Consider the following 15,531-nt stretch of genomic DNA (forward strand, 5'->3'; position numbering starts at 1 on the left):
CAACATCTGGTCCCTGCCCCACCTTCCCAGTCCCCTTCAATACTGCAGCACCTCTAATTAGGCCCTCTCCTCCAGTGCTAACCCATGTATTTCCAAAGACAACTTTTAACAAGTCCTTTTCCTGTCTGGGAAATTACAGTGGCTTCCTGGTTTCGCAAGTGTAAGCTTTCCTGCCTGGGTTTCTAGGGCCTCTGTGATCTTTCCTCCACATGCTCATGCCACTTCCTCTCTCATTTATAGTTTGCACAAGTGACAAGCCTTCATTGTGCAAAATATACACATAAATAACTGAAAAAGAAAAACAAAGCAGGAACATTAATAATCTCACTTATGTCATATATTCCTCCAAGTTCCTCTAGAGGACAGTGGCTCTCAAAGTGTGGCCCGAGGACCCCTGGGGATGAGCAGTCAGTCCTTTCTTTCCCAGCTACACATCTGTGTGCGCTGGATTCTCCCCATGACTCAGACCCAAACAACAAACCACAGACTGAATGCAGGAGCAGATGTGAGAATCCAAGTGTTATACAGAAAACCAGGCATTAAAGAGACTTGCACAAATATAAAATGATAATACCTTTGGTACTATCTGGGAGAAAAATCTTCTGGTGTTTCTTTTCTTCTTCTTCTTTTTTCTTTTTTTTGGCTGCACTTGGGGCATAGAGAAGTTCCTGGGCTAGGGATTGAGTCCAAGCCACAGCTGTGACCTACACCACAGTTGCGACAATGCCAGATCCCTAGGCCACTGTACTGGGTCAGGGATCGAACCTGTGACTCCAAAGTGACCCAAGCCACTGCACAGACAACACCACATCCTTAACCCACTGCACCACAGCAAGAACTCCCCCAAAATCTAGTTTTTTAAAGGAAAAATGTTTATGTTAATGTGTAATGGGTTTATTGTTGTATTTTAATCAATCAGTAAATATTTTTAAGTTACTCAGATTTAGTTCCTAAAATGATTTTTTTTAAAATTGATAGACATAAGTCACATCAACAAAGGTTCTTTAGAGTTCTCAATAGTTCTCAAAAGTAAAAGGGGAGGGCATAAGACCAAAAGATTCTAGAAGCTTCACTCGGTCATATACAAAGGCGTCCACAAAAATGCACTGCTGTCACATTAGTTATTCTCCCTGAAAATCAGCTGAATTCTTCTTTGCCCTCTCATCCAAAGGAGACATTCCTTCCCAGTTATTCAGCAGTCCCATTTAAATTTCCTGAGGTAGAACTGCATTTCCTTTCCTGCGAAATAGCTGGCTTAAACAAAACCCTCCCCTTCTTCCAGATTTTAGAAACCCGCTACCTTATTCACGTGTAAAGTGGCTGTTGGTAACCTTTTGGAGTGAGCTGACTCGTTTTAGCATCTTAGAATCAACCTAGCTCATCACCTCCAACAACTGCTTGTTCAATACGCACTAAACATAGTTTTCTCCTTTGCTTCCTTGGAGGGAAAGCTGCACCTTCCTGGTGGGAAAGTTACGGCCCCTCTTTACACAAAGGTGCCACCACAACCCCTGCTCTCGTGATAATCATCAGGCAGCTCAGTGAAGAGGAGGGCAGCCTGGTTACACAAAAGTTGGTGACGTTCAATAAACACGAAGCAACACGTACCTTATTTTATTCCTCAGACAGATTAGTCAGCATTGTACGGAGAGAGGTAAATTAGGGTGAAAAAGAGACTTAAGGGCTTGATAGCTGTTCTTTTTCTCTTGGCAGTTTGACTTACACTCAGTTTTATTTGGAAAGGTTGATTTTGTGGCTTAACAATCATGAATTTATGAAGTATAGTTAAGTCACTCTGTTGGAGCTCTGTTTACTTAATTGAGACAAGCTGCCTTAAAGCAATGGTTGAAAAGAGTCAGGAGCTCTGAAGAGGAAAAGTAACACAGAATAATCTGAACCCCTTTGAATTCTGCTTAGTTTCACAGGGGGGTTGTTATTAGTAAATTGTGGCATAAATCTTTAGGCCTAGGTCAGCAGTAGAAAATGTTATTTATATAAGACGCTCATCAGAGTTAAACTAAATGCACCCTTTAAAAAACTTCTGCTCCATGAAACAAATAACAGTTCTCTAAACCAGGGTTTGCTTGTTGTTATTTTAACTGTGGGCTCCTATCTATTTATGGCCTGTGAAATCAATTTATTGGAACAAAATGGTTTTTGTAAAAACAGTAAAATAGACCATATTGCAAGGTAATGAACAAAGACAGGATAGGGGAGTTCCCATCATGGCACAGCAGAAACGAATCCGACTGGGAACCATGAGGTTTTGGGTTTGAAGCCTGGTCTTGCTCAGTGGTTAGGGATCCACAGCATTGCTGTGGCTGTGGCATAGGCCAGCATCTGTAGCTCCGATGTGACCCCTAGTCTGGGAACCTCCATATGCTGCGGGTGTGGCCCTAAAAAGACAAAATACCAAACAAAAACAAAAACAAAAGAAAGAAAGAATAGGCATTATCTCTTTTTTTTTTTTTTTTTTTTTTTGCCTTTTTTTTTGTCTTTTGCTCCCAAGGCACGTGGAGGTTCCCAGGCTATCCGTCAAATCGGAGCTATAGCTGCCAGGCTACGCCCAAGCCACAGCAACTCTGGATCCGAGCTGTGTCTGCGACCTACAACACAGCTCACGGCAACGCTGAACCCCTAACCCACTGATGGAGGCCGGGGACTGAACCTGCGTCCTCTTGGATACCAGTCAGATTCATTTCCGCTGAGCCACGACGGGAACTCCCATTACATTTTTTCATTCAGAGGTAGGTGTTCTGTGAGTGTGTGTGAGCAATGTGTGTGTGTACATGTGCAAGTGCTGAGGGTCACCATGCAAAGTTTGTTTGTTATTACGGGTCACAATCCAAAAGTGTGTGAAAAGTATTACCCCCAAAGCATACATGTCCTCAAAGCCTGTCTGTTTGAGGATCACCTTGATGAGTGACTTCCAGGGGCCCGTCCCTCCTCATTCTCTGGGGAAATCCCAACCAGTCGAGAATCTGGATCTGGGCACCCTGGCTCTGCTGTCTGATCTCACCCACATTCCACATCTTTATGAGTCTCTCAGTGGCTCCAAAACTATGATTTTATTGCCACAAGACACAGCTCCTGTTCCATTACACAAACGCCCGTCCACTGGGGGAGGCCTTGGAGAATCAAATTAAGAATCTTAGGAGTTCCCATCGTGGTGCAGTGGTTAACGAATCCGACTAGGAACCATGAGGTTGCGGGTTCGGTCCCTGCCCTTGCTCAGTGGGTTAACGATCTGGCGTTGCCGTGAGCTGTGGTGTAGGTCGCAGACGCGGCTCGGATCCCACGTTGCTGTGGCTCTGGCATAGGCCGGTGGCTCCAGCTCCGATTCAACCCCTAGCCTGGGAACCTCCATATGCCCGAGGAGCGGCCCAAGAAATAGCAACAACAACAACAACAACAAAAAGACAAAAAAAAAAAAAAAAATCTTAGAGTAATAAACAACAAATTCATAGTAGTGATCTCTGGGTAGGGAAGGAAAAGTGTACATATATATTTATATGTACATGCGTGGGCATATATACAACTGAATCACTTCGCTGTACACTTGAAACTAACACAACACTGTAAATCACTTATACCTTAATAAAAATGTTAATAAAAACATGAATTAAAAATATATATTTAGGTCCTGTAAAGAAAAGTTAACGTTTTCATGAAGCTGGCTGGGGGGTCTGCAGATGTTCAAAATATGATGCTCTACACTTGTTTGATATCTTTTTTAAATGTGAAAAAATGAATCAGAGTTCCCGCTGCAGAGCAGTGGGTTAAGAAATCAAGAGTTCCTGCTATGGAGCAGCAGGTTAAGAATCTGACGGCAGCATCTCAGGTTGCTGTGGAGCCATGGGTTCAATCCCTGGCCTGGCACAGTGGGTTAAAGGATCTGGTGCTGCTGCAGCTGAGGCCTGAATTAAATCCCTGGTCTCGGAATTTCCATATGCCGGGGGTGTGGCCATTAAAAAAAAAAAAAAAAGATAACTAATTTGGCAGATGAAGATACTTTTCTAATACATTTTTTTGTGGTTAAATTCTCACTTTTCTAAGAAAATTGTGTATCTTGTCATAGATCAACTGCACGATCTTGGGCGAGTCACATGGACGCTCCAGGGCCCCGCATTTCCTCAGCTGCGGATCAAGAGGGGGCTGGGGCTCACTGGGACCGTCTGTCGGGCGATGGCTACATGGAATTACGTGACTCCCTCAGTTCTTGACGCTATGTAGCTACCCCAAGGGGGAGCCCATCACCCATGACGCTCTACTGCACGGGGCCAGGCAAAACAATTTCTTCTTCCCACGGTGGTCAAATCAACCCCTTTAATGACAAATGCCATCTATCAGCACAACACAGGGCCCCCATTTCTCCTCGGTGCTTTCTCTCTGGCATTATTTTTTATCACCACTGGAGAGTAAGAGTGAAAATGTACAGTTGGCGTGGCTGTGTTTGCCACTGTTTGTGGCACCATCATCAAGGCCTTCCTACAATTAAACATCCACAAGCACCATCTGTTGCCCATGACAGCTCTCCTCCTTTGCGCAGAAGGAAAAGAGCACCACGACCATGCCTTCTCCGGGTCACTTGTGGTCCGCATCACACACTCACGGCGCAAAAACCATACTGTTCTTTCTTTTTCCGGCATCGGAGTTTTACAATAAACCCCAACTAAGAAAGCAAAACCACTTCTCATTTTCAAGTCTTAAAAAAAATAAACAGGACCATGTGAGAGAAAGCAGCCCTGACCACACGTACACACCATGATTTAACTGCACATCATTTCATACTAAAATCCAATTTGCCAGGCTGGGTAAAAGCAGGGGAGATGTGAGGTTTTTATTCTTAAGCTGTCAGTTTAAATCCAACTCCTGTTAGCAGTCACTCAAGATTATTTCCACTTACTTGGCCTCACTGGAAGATTCAATTGATAAATTCCATTCTGAAGAAAATAAAATTCACAAAATACTGTTTAAGATGGGTGTGTTGGCTGTCTGCTCTGGAGCGTGTATTAGCACTGGACACATGGAACCACTGAACAAGCCTTCATGGGCATTGCTTCTGGCTCAACATGGTCAGGAAAAGTCTACACCACCCGCAAGGCTGTACATACAGCCCAGTCAGCCCGCAGTGTCCATCCTGCAAGGTCCTCCTCCAGAAACACTCATGATAGAACATTGCTATTTCATTAATTGTTTTGTGTTTGAATTTTTCAGCCTTATCAATCTGGACCCTCTAATCCATGGCCAGCATTAAGTACACCTTGGTATCCCCTCCATAAGACAGTTTATTTCAGAAATTTAAAATCTGAACACACTTGCCCAAGGAAATTTAATCCCCTTAAAGAAACAGACTGTTTCCCTGACTACTCTCACAGCACTTTTTGTAAACCAGCAATTAATATGGCATTTAACATCTTCTAAAACACACCCCAAAGAACATCTGTCTAGAATATGTGCCTGTGGCTGCTATTATCACCACTGGCACATACATATATCATATCTTATTACTGTACACACTTGAAGAGAAACCAGGCTTAAAACACACAGACACACAAATACCTAGATGTTTATCTGATTAATTCAGATTTGTCCTCATCTAAACTAGCCTGCCATCCCTGTATGTTTCCAATGAGTGACAATCACAAGTTTGCCTCACAAAGCATAAGAAACCACCTCATACATGTACAATTTAAAATTCTTGGATAAACATGCCAGCTGATGGATAAACATGGAATTGGTGTGATGATTTCACGTTCTGGGAAAGAGGTTTTTCTAACTGTTTTCAGAGACTTCCTGCAAGTCTGTGAGAGGGTACTTCCCATTCACCAGTTCCTCAGTGAGGGCAGAATACCTCCCGCCTGCAGAGTCAGAGGGTGATGACAGACAGGCGTCTTTATGATGGGGGCTTCCATGGCAGGGTTTCAGGGCACCTTTGGACATCTGAATTGGCTGATCATTTGGGGTAATTGTGCAAATCTGGATCTTCCTAGGGAGACAGTCCAACAGTCCATGAATATTTTTCTTCAAATTCTTAAAAGAACTTGTGACAATCAAAAGATTAAAAAAAAAAACCCACTGAATTAGAAGAAGAGGAAAAAGAGAAGGAATGAGCAAGATGGGGAAGAAACTGAAGAGGACAGCTAACTATTCTGACTCCATTAGGTGCTGGGGGAGGGCCTTTAAAAAGACTAGAGGAAGAGGATTCTAAGAAGATGGCAGAGTATGAAACACCAGGAATCTGCCTCCCCATCCAGACAACTATTACATTAGCAGAATCTGTAATTATTTTCAAACTGTGGAGTCAACTGAAAGCTTGTAACTTTGAAGACTTGGGTGGTAAATTGTGGCTAACTGGGGCCAAATTCAGTTCTTAGCAGGAGAAGTCATCTAGTCCATATCTCTTGGCAGCAGCTTGCACAGCTTCCATTGGGAGCCAAGGCAGGCAAAAAGGACCCCATCCTCTAGAGATCAGGCATATGGGCTCAGATCACTGACTGCTATTTCTGATGACAGAAACTGGAGGGTAGCCATTGATCTTGCACCTCCCACAACTGTTGAAAGCCCCTCGCCCTCTGGTTGAAGTGACTTCCAGGGGACCTAAAGGGCTGACACCCTTTCTCCACCTCACCCCCTTCTGTTTACCTTTTCTCCTTTTGGGATCTAGACATTAAAGACTAGGACAATTTAATGAGCTAGAAAATTAAAAACAAGCTAAACTCAAAGCTAGTAAAGGGAAGAAATAATAAAGATTAGAACAGAGATAAACAAAACAGAGAACAGAAAATCAATAGAAAAAAAATCAATGAAACCAAACTACTGATTCTACAGAAATAAAATGTTATAAGAGAATACTATGAACAAACAACCATACTCTAACAAATTAGATAACCCACAGAAAGTGGAGAAAAAATAGAAAATCTAAATAGATCTGTCACTAGAAGGAGACTGAACAAGTCAAAAATCTCCCAAAAGAGTCCAGGATGGAATGAATTCACTGGGGAATTCTACCATACGCTTAAAGAATTAATACCAATCCTTTTGAAACTTTTCCAAAAATTGAAGAGGGAACATTTCTCACTCCATGAAGCCAGGATTATCCTGAAACCAAAGCCAACAAAGGCACTTCAAGGGAGTACCGGTTGTGGCTCAGCAGTAACGAACCCACCTGGTAACCATGAGGATGCAGGTTCAATCCCTGGCCTTGCTGAGTGGATTAAAGATTCGCATTGCCATGAGCTGTGGTATAGGTCACAGATGCAGCTTGGATCCTGTATTGCTGTGGCTGTGGCAGAGACCACTGACTGTGGCTCCAAATCGACCCCTAGCTCAGGAATGACCATATGCCACAGATGTGGCCCTTAGAAATAATAATTTTAAAAAAAGATAAAAAAAAAAAAAACCCAAAGGCACTACAAGAATAGAAAACTATTTCAATATGGTTATAAACATCAATGCAAATATTCTCATTAAAATATTAACAAATTGAATTCAGCAGCATATCAAAGGAATTATACACCAAGTGGGACTTATTCCTGGAATGCAAGGATGGTTCAACACATAAAAATCAATCAATGTGATACCATATTAATAGGAAGGAAGGGAAAAAACACATGATCATCTCAACTGATGCAAAAAAGGCATGTGAAAACCTTCAACACCTTTTCATGAGAAAACACTCAACAAACTAGGAATAAAGGAAACTATTTCAACATAATAAATTCCATATATAAAAAGCCCACAGCAAACATACTCAGTGATGAAGCACTGAAAGCTTTTCCTCTAAGATCAGGAACAAGGATGCTGGCTTTTGTTACTTCTCTTCAACCTAACACTGGAAGTTCTAACCAAAACAATTTGGCAAGAAAGAGAAAATAAAAGGCATCCAAATTAGAAATAAAGAAGTGAAATTATCTGTTTGCTGATGATATGATCTTATACATAGACAACCTTAATGATTCTATACACAAACCTTAATGATTCTATACACAACCTTAATGATTCTATATACAAATGATTCTATTCTAAAAATTTGTTATTAGAATTAATAACTAAAATCACCAAAGTGAAAGGATATGAAGTCAACACATAAAAATCATTTGCATTTCTCTTCACTAACAATGAACGATCTGAAAAAGAAATTACAAAACAATCCCATTTCCATTAGTATCAAAAAGGATAAAATACTTAGATTTATTCACCTATCAAGGAGGTGAAACACTTGTACAATAAAAACAACAAAGCATTGCTGAAAGAAATGAAAGAAGACATAAGTAAATGGAAACACACCCTATGTTCATGGATTGGAAGACGTAATATTGCTAAGACGTCAGTACTACCCAGAGTGATCCCAATAAAGTGTTTTTGCAGAAATAAGAAAATTCCTTTAAAAATTCATATGAAATCTCAACGACTCTGAAGTTCAGGTCTTTTGAGCATGAGCTTCCTCTTCTCTTGGCTTGGCCCTGCAATAAACACTGTATTTTTCTTTACCATAACCTGGTGTCAATAGATTGGCTTTGCTGTACATTGGGTGAGTGGATCCAAGTTTGGTTTGGTAACAAGAAGAGAAAGTGCCATCTTCTCCAGAAGCTGTGGAATGAGAATCCTAGGCATAAGTTCTAACAGATGTTCTTTCATGTTTTTAAGATAGAGCTTCCAGAGAGTGTCTTACAGAACGAGAGGAAGTAATCATTAAAAAAAAAAAAAAAAAGGAGAGAGGGAGTTTCTGTTGTGGCTCAGCAGTAATGAACCCAACTAGTGTCTATGAGGATGTGGGTTCAATCTCTGAACTTGCTCAGGTTAAGAATCCAGTGTTGCCATGTGCACTGCCTGAGCAGATGCGGCTCAGGTCTGGAGTTGCTGTGGCTGTGGCTGGCAACTAGTTCTTATTCGATTCCTATCCTGGGAACTTCCATATGCTGCAAGTATGGCCCTAAAAAGTAAAAAAACAAAAACAAAGAACAAAGGAGAGAAATTCCCCTTGTAGCACAGCGGGTTAAGGACCCAGCCTTGCTGCAGCTGTGGCACTGGCCACAACTGTGATGCAGGTTCAATCTCTGGCTTGCGAACTTCCACATGCCACAAGTGTGGCAAACAAAAATAAGTAAATAAATAAAAATGAATTCATATTGCAAAAGATAGAGGGAGTGGGACCACAGAAAGGAACGGGGGAGAACAAAGGCAGATACGGGCGGGTTTGTCCATCTGGTCACTGGAAGGCCAGGGGCATTACCTCTCAAAGAGTCTGATGTCTTGATGAAGCTTGAGTAATACTAGGAGGAGGACATGTGAGAGATTTGAGGAGCAAGGAAACGGTGGGAAGCAGGGAGAGAGTGGGAAAACAGGAACGAGTTCTGAAGTCTGGATAAAAAGCACAGGCAAACTCCTCCAGGGGCCGGTCAGCCAGCACAGCTGCTGACAAAGCCGTGGTAAGGTCCCACCCTGAGGAGGTTCAGAAAAAGTACCTCTTCTCTCGGGAATTGCTCATTGCTCAGACTGAAACCTCCATCCTCTACCACTGGGCTCTCTTCCCCTTTATGAAACGAGGAGGTAACTGAAGCTAGATAAAGAGTCAGGACAGCCAAGCAGGTACTTGGGCACTTACCTAGATCAGATGCAATAAATATCACAACACACTCTCAAAATATAAGTTGGTCACATTCTTACTAAAGTAGGTGGTACGCTCAAGCGGGAAAGAATAACACCTCTAAGTTTGTGTGTGTGTGTGAGAGAGACAGAGAGAGAGAGAGAGAGAGAGAGAGAGAGAGAGAGAGAGAGAGAGATGATCCAGCCACCCAGCACATGGAAATTAGAAGTCAGAGGAAATTCTGAAGTGGTTTTCCTGTTCCTCACCTAAAGGAGTGATTAACTTGACTGTCTCCTGAACCCTTTAATATAACAGCTGGGAGAAAGAAGACTGGACACACTCACACTGTCATTACTCTAAAGGATGCATAAAAAACTTACAACACCAGAGGCTTTGGGAAGAAAATGGTTGCTGAAGAGGATGGAGCAGATGCTACCTCTGTATTTTTTGAATTCTGTATCAACTGAGAAAAACAAAATGATCCCAACAGAAAACTGAAAAGGGAAGAATATTTTACCCATTGTTTTCCCAAGCATTGATTCTGCTTCATACTTGAATTTCTTTCTGCAAAAACCTTTTATTACCAAAGATTGATTCCCCCTCCAACCTTTCTGTGACACACTTTGAAGTAGTACCCTATAATTGCTCTTTCTGAGATACCTAGAGATCTTAGTTCAGCTCTTGTTAAAATGACAAGAAGACTGGATTTCCACTATCTGTTCTGAAAGTAGTGTGATATTTACTCTAAAATGTAGCTCTGTGTTTCTCTCCTCCCAAGATAAGTCTTGCATTCCCAGTTAGGCAATAGGTGGTGGAACATCTTAAAGAGACAACCCATTCATCAGGAACTCTTACTTGTCTTAAAACTTGAATTACAGCAGAGAAAAAAGATAACAGACGCAAAACAGGCTTTTGGCGCACAGTAGGACCCAAACAGCTGCAACAGAGCAGACTATGCATTACTGGGAGCCTATTCTTAATTTAGACCCAATTCTAACATGCATTATTATTGTATTAGAATGTTTTAATTGAAATTTCATGTGTACATAAATGTATATCATCACATTACTGACAGTGCAATTCTTTCTTTCCTCTCTCCTATATTTGTAACTCTCAGCGTGTTTATAAAACATTTCACATTCTCAAGGAAAACAGAATCAAGGCCAACTATTTCAGCTGAATGATTTATCAATTACAAACTGAAGATCCTCACAAATCTATTTTTGCTGAATTGTTTATAAACTCGTGAATAACTACTGCCTTAAAAAAAAACACAAAAAAAACACACAAATTTTTGGTACCTTAACAACCTCTAAAAGAATAAACCAGATCTTACACAACACAAGGTATCGTTCCTTTCTTTTTTTTTTTTTTTTTTTTTTGTCTTTTTAGGAATGCATTCTAGACATATGGAAGTTTCCAGCCTAGGAGCTATAGCTGCTGGCCTGTATCACAGCCACAGCAACGCCAGACCTGAGCCACCTCTGTGACCTACATCATAGCTCACAGCCAACACCGGATCCTTAACCCTCTGGGCAGGGCCAGAGATTGAACTCAATTCCTCATGGATACTAGTCGGGTTTGTTACCCCTGAGCCACAGCAGTCTAAGACAAGGTATCTTAAAGGTATCCTTATTCCAAGTAATTCTGTCCTATAAAAATATGGATCACCACAGATATAAAGAGAACTTATTTGTCTTACAAAATGAATCATAATAGTAGTTCTCTGGTGGTTCAGTAGATTAAGGATCCGGCGTTGTTACTGCAGCAGCCTGGGTTGCTGCTGTGGCCCGGGTTCAATCCCTGGCCCGGGAACTTGTGCATGCTATGCATGCAGCCAAAAAAACAGAATCATAACAAATGTAAAAATATGATTCAATTTACAAAAAAAACTGAGTCACGTATGGCTTTTTCTATATGTGAAATGAAATATCCTTTCATTCAATAAATGTTTCTAAGTTCTCTATGTTGCAGTTCCTGGAATTAAATGTTAAGCTTTACACATTTTGCTTTTAAAGGTGTATCTAATCAGAATCTCTCTAGCTTCCTTAGTAGAACTAAGAGATCTCACATTACATTGCTACCTCTAAAACACAGCTCTTTAAAAGCGTAATCTGGCCATCTTATCATCTAAGCGTTTTCGTTGCGTACTCAAGAACACCACTGTCAGTAAACTGCAGAACACATCGAATTAGCTTTGGGGACACTTTATCTTCCAAGCTCCTTGCCCATCAAAACACCAAACATCCATAAAACGTTAAGAATTTTACAACTGTGCCAGCTTTTTGGTAAGCAAGACAGTATTATTTTACTGATGGAGTCAATAAACCACTTTTAAAAAAATGCTCCCAGTGTGTCCTTCAGAAAACCGTATTATTCTAAACAGTAGATGATACCCATGTAGAACAGCTCAGCTCAAATTCAGAAAAAGGATATTTCCCTTTCTGAAATGGATGTTTCGAAATTGTTTTTGTAGATAAGGAGGTATGTTTCCACCTTCTCGTTGTTATAAAGTCACACCAGGACATCTTGGATGTCATTTCTTAACCCTGATGAGTGTTTAGGAACAACAGAAATGAGCTCCCCTCTAACACATCCATCCTCCCATCCATCCATCTATTCTCTCTCTTCTTAATAAATGCAGTTCAGGTCAAATATGGGGAATGTACTCTAGGGACACAGCAGAAACACTGCACTACAGCCATACCACGCAGAGGACAGAAACATGTTTTTTTCAAATCTTTCCCTGTTTCTCATTCAGAACTTCTCACATGCCAACACACAAGTAATGTACAGAGGGCTTACTCAAAAAAAAAATTTTTTTTTTAATTTACTTCCCTAACTCTAGCCTGTAATTATGGTAAACACAAATAACCTTGTATTTTTTCTCTTTCTCACTTTGCTCCTCTGAGAAGTGCGAATTTACAGAAGACCGAAGAGCCATCTGCCTAGTACTACCAAAATACATTTTGCTACCTTCCCTTGTGCTTAGGTTCACTACTAGGAGTAGGGATTCTTTCTAAAAAGCCGTCTAAAATAGCCTTTGTGAAGCCATCCTGAAATAATTCTCAACATTTTATTCCTTCTTTTCTAAACTGAAATATAGTTGATTTACCATATTATAACAGTTTCAAGGTGTGCAACACAGGGTTCAATATTTTTATAGATTAGGCACCATATAAAATTGTAATATTATTGAACATATCCCCTGTGCTGCACATTACATCCCTGTGATTTATTTATTTAATGAGTGGTAGTCTGCATATTTTCATTCTTTCTTTGCTTCAGTCAACAAATATTTATTGAGTCTCTACAATGCGTTGGGGCAGTGCCATGTGCCACGTCTGTGACCTACACTGCAGCTCACGGCAACACCAGATCCTTAACCCACTGAGCGAAGCCTGGGATCAAACCCGCAACCTCATGGTTTCTAGTCGGATTTGTTTCCACTGCACCACATCAGGAACTCCCTCACTTGACTTATTAAGTTAGTATACTTCTTGTTGAAAACCTAACTCTGTCTGAAAAACCAAGTGTTGATAAGAATGTGATTAATAAAAATTGATAAAATTAGGTGGATCAGCACTTTGGAAATAATTTGCTATCATCTGGTGAAGCTGAAATCTGCATATCTTTAGACCTAGCAATTCCACAACCTAGTATATGTCCTAGACTAGTTTTCAAACCTCTGGTAGAAATGGTTAGTAAAGTCAATTTATTGGATCTGTATCGGCATTTCATTTTTTATTGAAGTAAGCTGATTTACAATGCTGTGTTAATTTCTGTTGTATAGCCAAGTGATTCAGTTATACATATATATGCATATGTTCTTTTTAAAATACTCTTCCATTAGAACTTATCACAGGTCACTGGATATAGTTCCCTGTGCTATACAGGAGAACCTTGTTGTTTGTCCATTCTATATGTAATTGTTTGAACCTGCTTACCCCAAACTCCCAGCCCATCCTTCCCCCACATCCACTCTTCCCTTGGCAACCACAGGTCTGTTCTTTATGTCTCTGTCAGCATTTTAAAAAACAGACTGAATTTTATCAGTGTCTTTGCTCAGAGTAGGGAAAAGTATTATACCTTGAAGTTTCTGAAGTGACAGAGAGCTAGACAGAGAGAGAGATTTGTGTGTATGTCCTGTTGGACTATAGTTAAAATCATTTGGAAGGCACTGCAACATGATTCCAAACAGCATGAATCTGGAAATAACCCATCTGCCACCTAGAGAATGAACAGATAAATGATGGAACAATCTCACAGTGAACTGCCACATAGTAATAAAAAGATATTCACTCTATTGACAAAAAAGGATTAATCTTAGAGATATAATGGTAAATGAAAAACAAAGTAGAGCCTAGAAGACTACAGAGTATGAAATCATTTTTATAAAGTTTAAAATGAATCAAAATTAAATACCATAGAGATACAGACATGTTCTAAAATTATGTTTTGAACAGCAAAGCAATGCGAACACAAAATTCAAGATATTAAAATTTGAAGCAGGGGAGTAGCATAAGAATTCCCCATCTTGCCTGTCTTGCCTTGTCCAGTCTTTCTTCCTTTCTCTCTTCCTTCCCTTTTTTCTTTGATTAGGATATAGAGGGCATTTTTCTCCCCTTGATTTTATTTTATTTGGTCTTTTTAGGGCCACATTCACGGCATATGGACGTTCCCAGGCTAGGGGTCAAATCAGAGCTGCAGCTGCCAGCCTACACCACAGCAACTTGGGATCCGAGCCGCAGATGCGACCTACAACACGGCTGGTGAGAAGGCCAATCCTTAATCCACTGAGCAAAGCCAGGGGTGGAAACTGCAGAGGTTCATTTCCACTGAGCCACAACGGGAACTCCTCTCCCCTTGATTTTAAAATCATTTTGTGTTCATAGAAAAAAAAAAAGAAAAAATATGGATTTTTTTTTTTTTTTTTTTGCTTTTTAGGGCCGCACTTGATGGATATGGAAGTTCCTAGGCTAGGGGTCTAATTAGAGCTAGAGGTTCTGGCCTACACCACAGCAACAGCAACACAGGATCCGAGTCGTGTCTGCGACCTACACCACAGCTCAAGGCAACACTGGATCCTTAACCCCACTGAGCGAGGCCAGAGATCGAACCCGCATCCTCATGGATCCTAGTCAGGTTTGTTAACTGCTGGGCCATAAGAGAACTACCTGGAAAATTTTCTTTAAAAGAAAGCTCAAGTAACCACTGTTCATTAATACAGATATGCTAATCACTGTTAACATTTTTATGAATTTTTTTTCTAAATAAATATTTTAAAATAGAATTAGTTCACAGATACATCTTATATTCTTCCTATTTCAATGAATGAACTATTGGAAGCATATTCATGTTTTAATTATTTTGTTTTTAATGTTTTATGGTAATCAGAGTAAGAGTCAACTTTCCATTTTAATTCTAAGTTGCTTTTTTACTTCATTTTCAATACTTGCCTGTGCCATAATTTGGAAAAAAAAAAAAAAAAATTCTGAGCACTCCTTGTATGGATTTTACAATTGGTTTTCAGCAGTTTCAGAGTAATTACTATAAAAAAATGAAAACAAAATAAACCTGGAAGCATTTTGCCTCTAGTCGTATATAAATCAGTCAGGGCACTTATTTTACAGTTATATTACATAAGTTTCCGCTTAAGCTATTACTCTTAGAAAAGTTAAAACATAGGTAAGGTTAAATTTCATTTGATCATCAATCAAATTCCCAAATCTTCATGTCCTTCCTAGTATAACTGTTATTATCCCTTTGGGCTTATTTTTAGATATTTTACTCTGCATGTTCATCTATAGATAGGTCCTCACTCTCAAAATACATAGTATAGTATTTGTTTGGCTTTTTTAACAAATTTAATCATTCTGCAACTTGCCTGAGGGTATTTTCTATGTTAGTATTATATAAATCTACTTCATTCTTTTTAAGTA

General features: G+C 40.1%; 1 long non-coding RNA gene across 1 annotated transcript; it reads left to right on the forward strand.

Annotated features, from left to right (window-relative positions):
* The first annotated feature begins 611 nt into the window (after window positions 1-611).
* Window positions 612-6,517, forward strand: LOC146398536 (uncharacterized). The gene is made up of 2 exons (XR_014819319.1): window positions 612-3,157; window positions 3,445-6,517. It is a non-coding gene; the product is annotated as an uncharacterized LOC146398536 (long non-coding RNA).
* Window positions 6,518-15,531: the final 9,014 nt, after the last annotated feature.

Source organism: Sus scrofa, chromosome 11 (assembly GCF_054392235.1).
Source record: "Sus scrofa isolate SSC_HxYL_T2T_F1_AM1 chromosome 11, Sscrofa_HxYL_maternal_Yorkshire_Landrace_v2.0, whole genome shotgun sequence".
NCBI classification, from domain to species: domain Eukaryota; kingdom Metazoa; phylum Chordata; class Mammalia; order Artiodactyla; family Suidae; genus Sus; species Sus scrofa.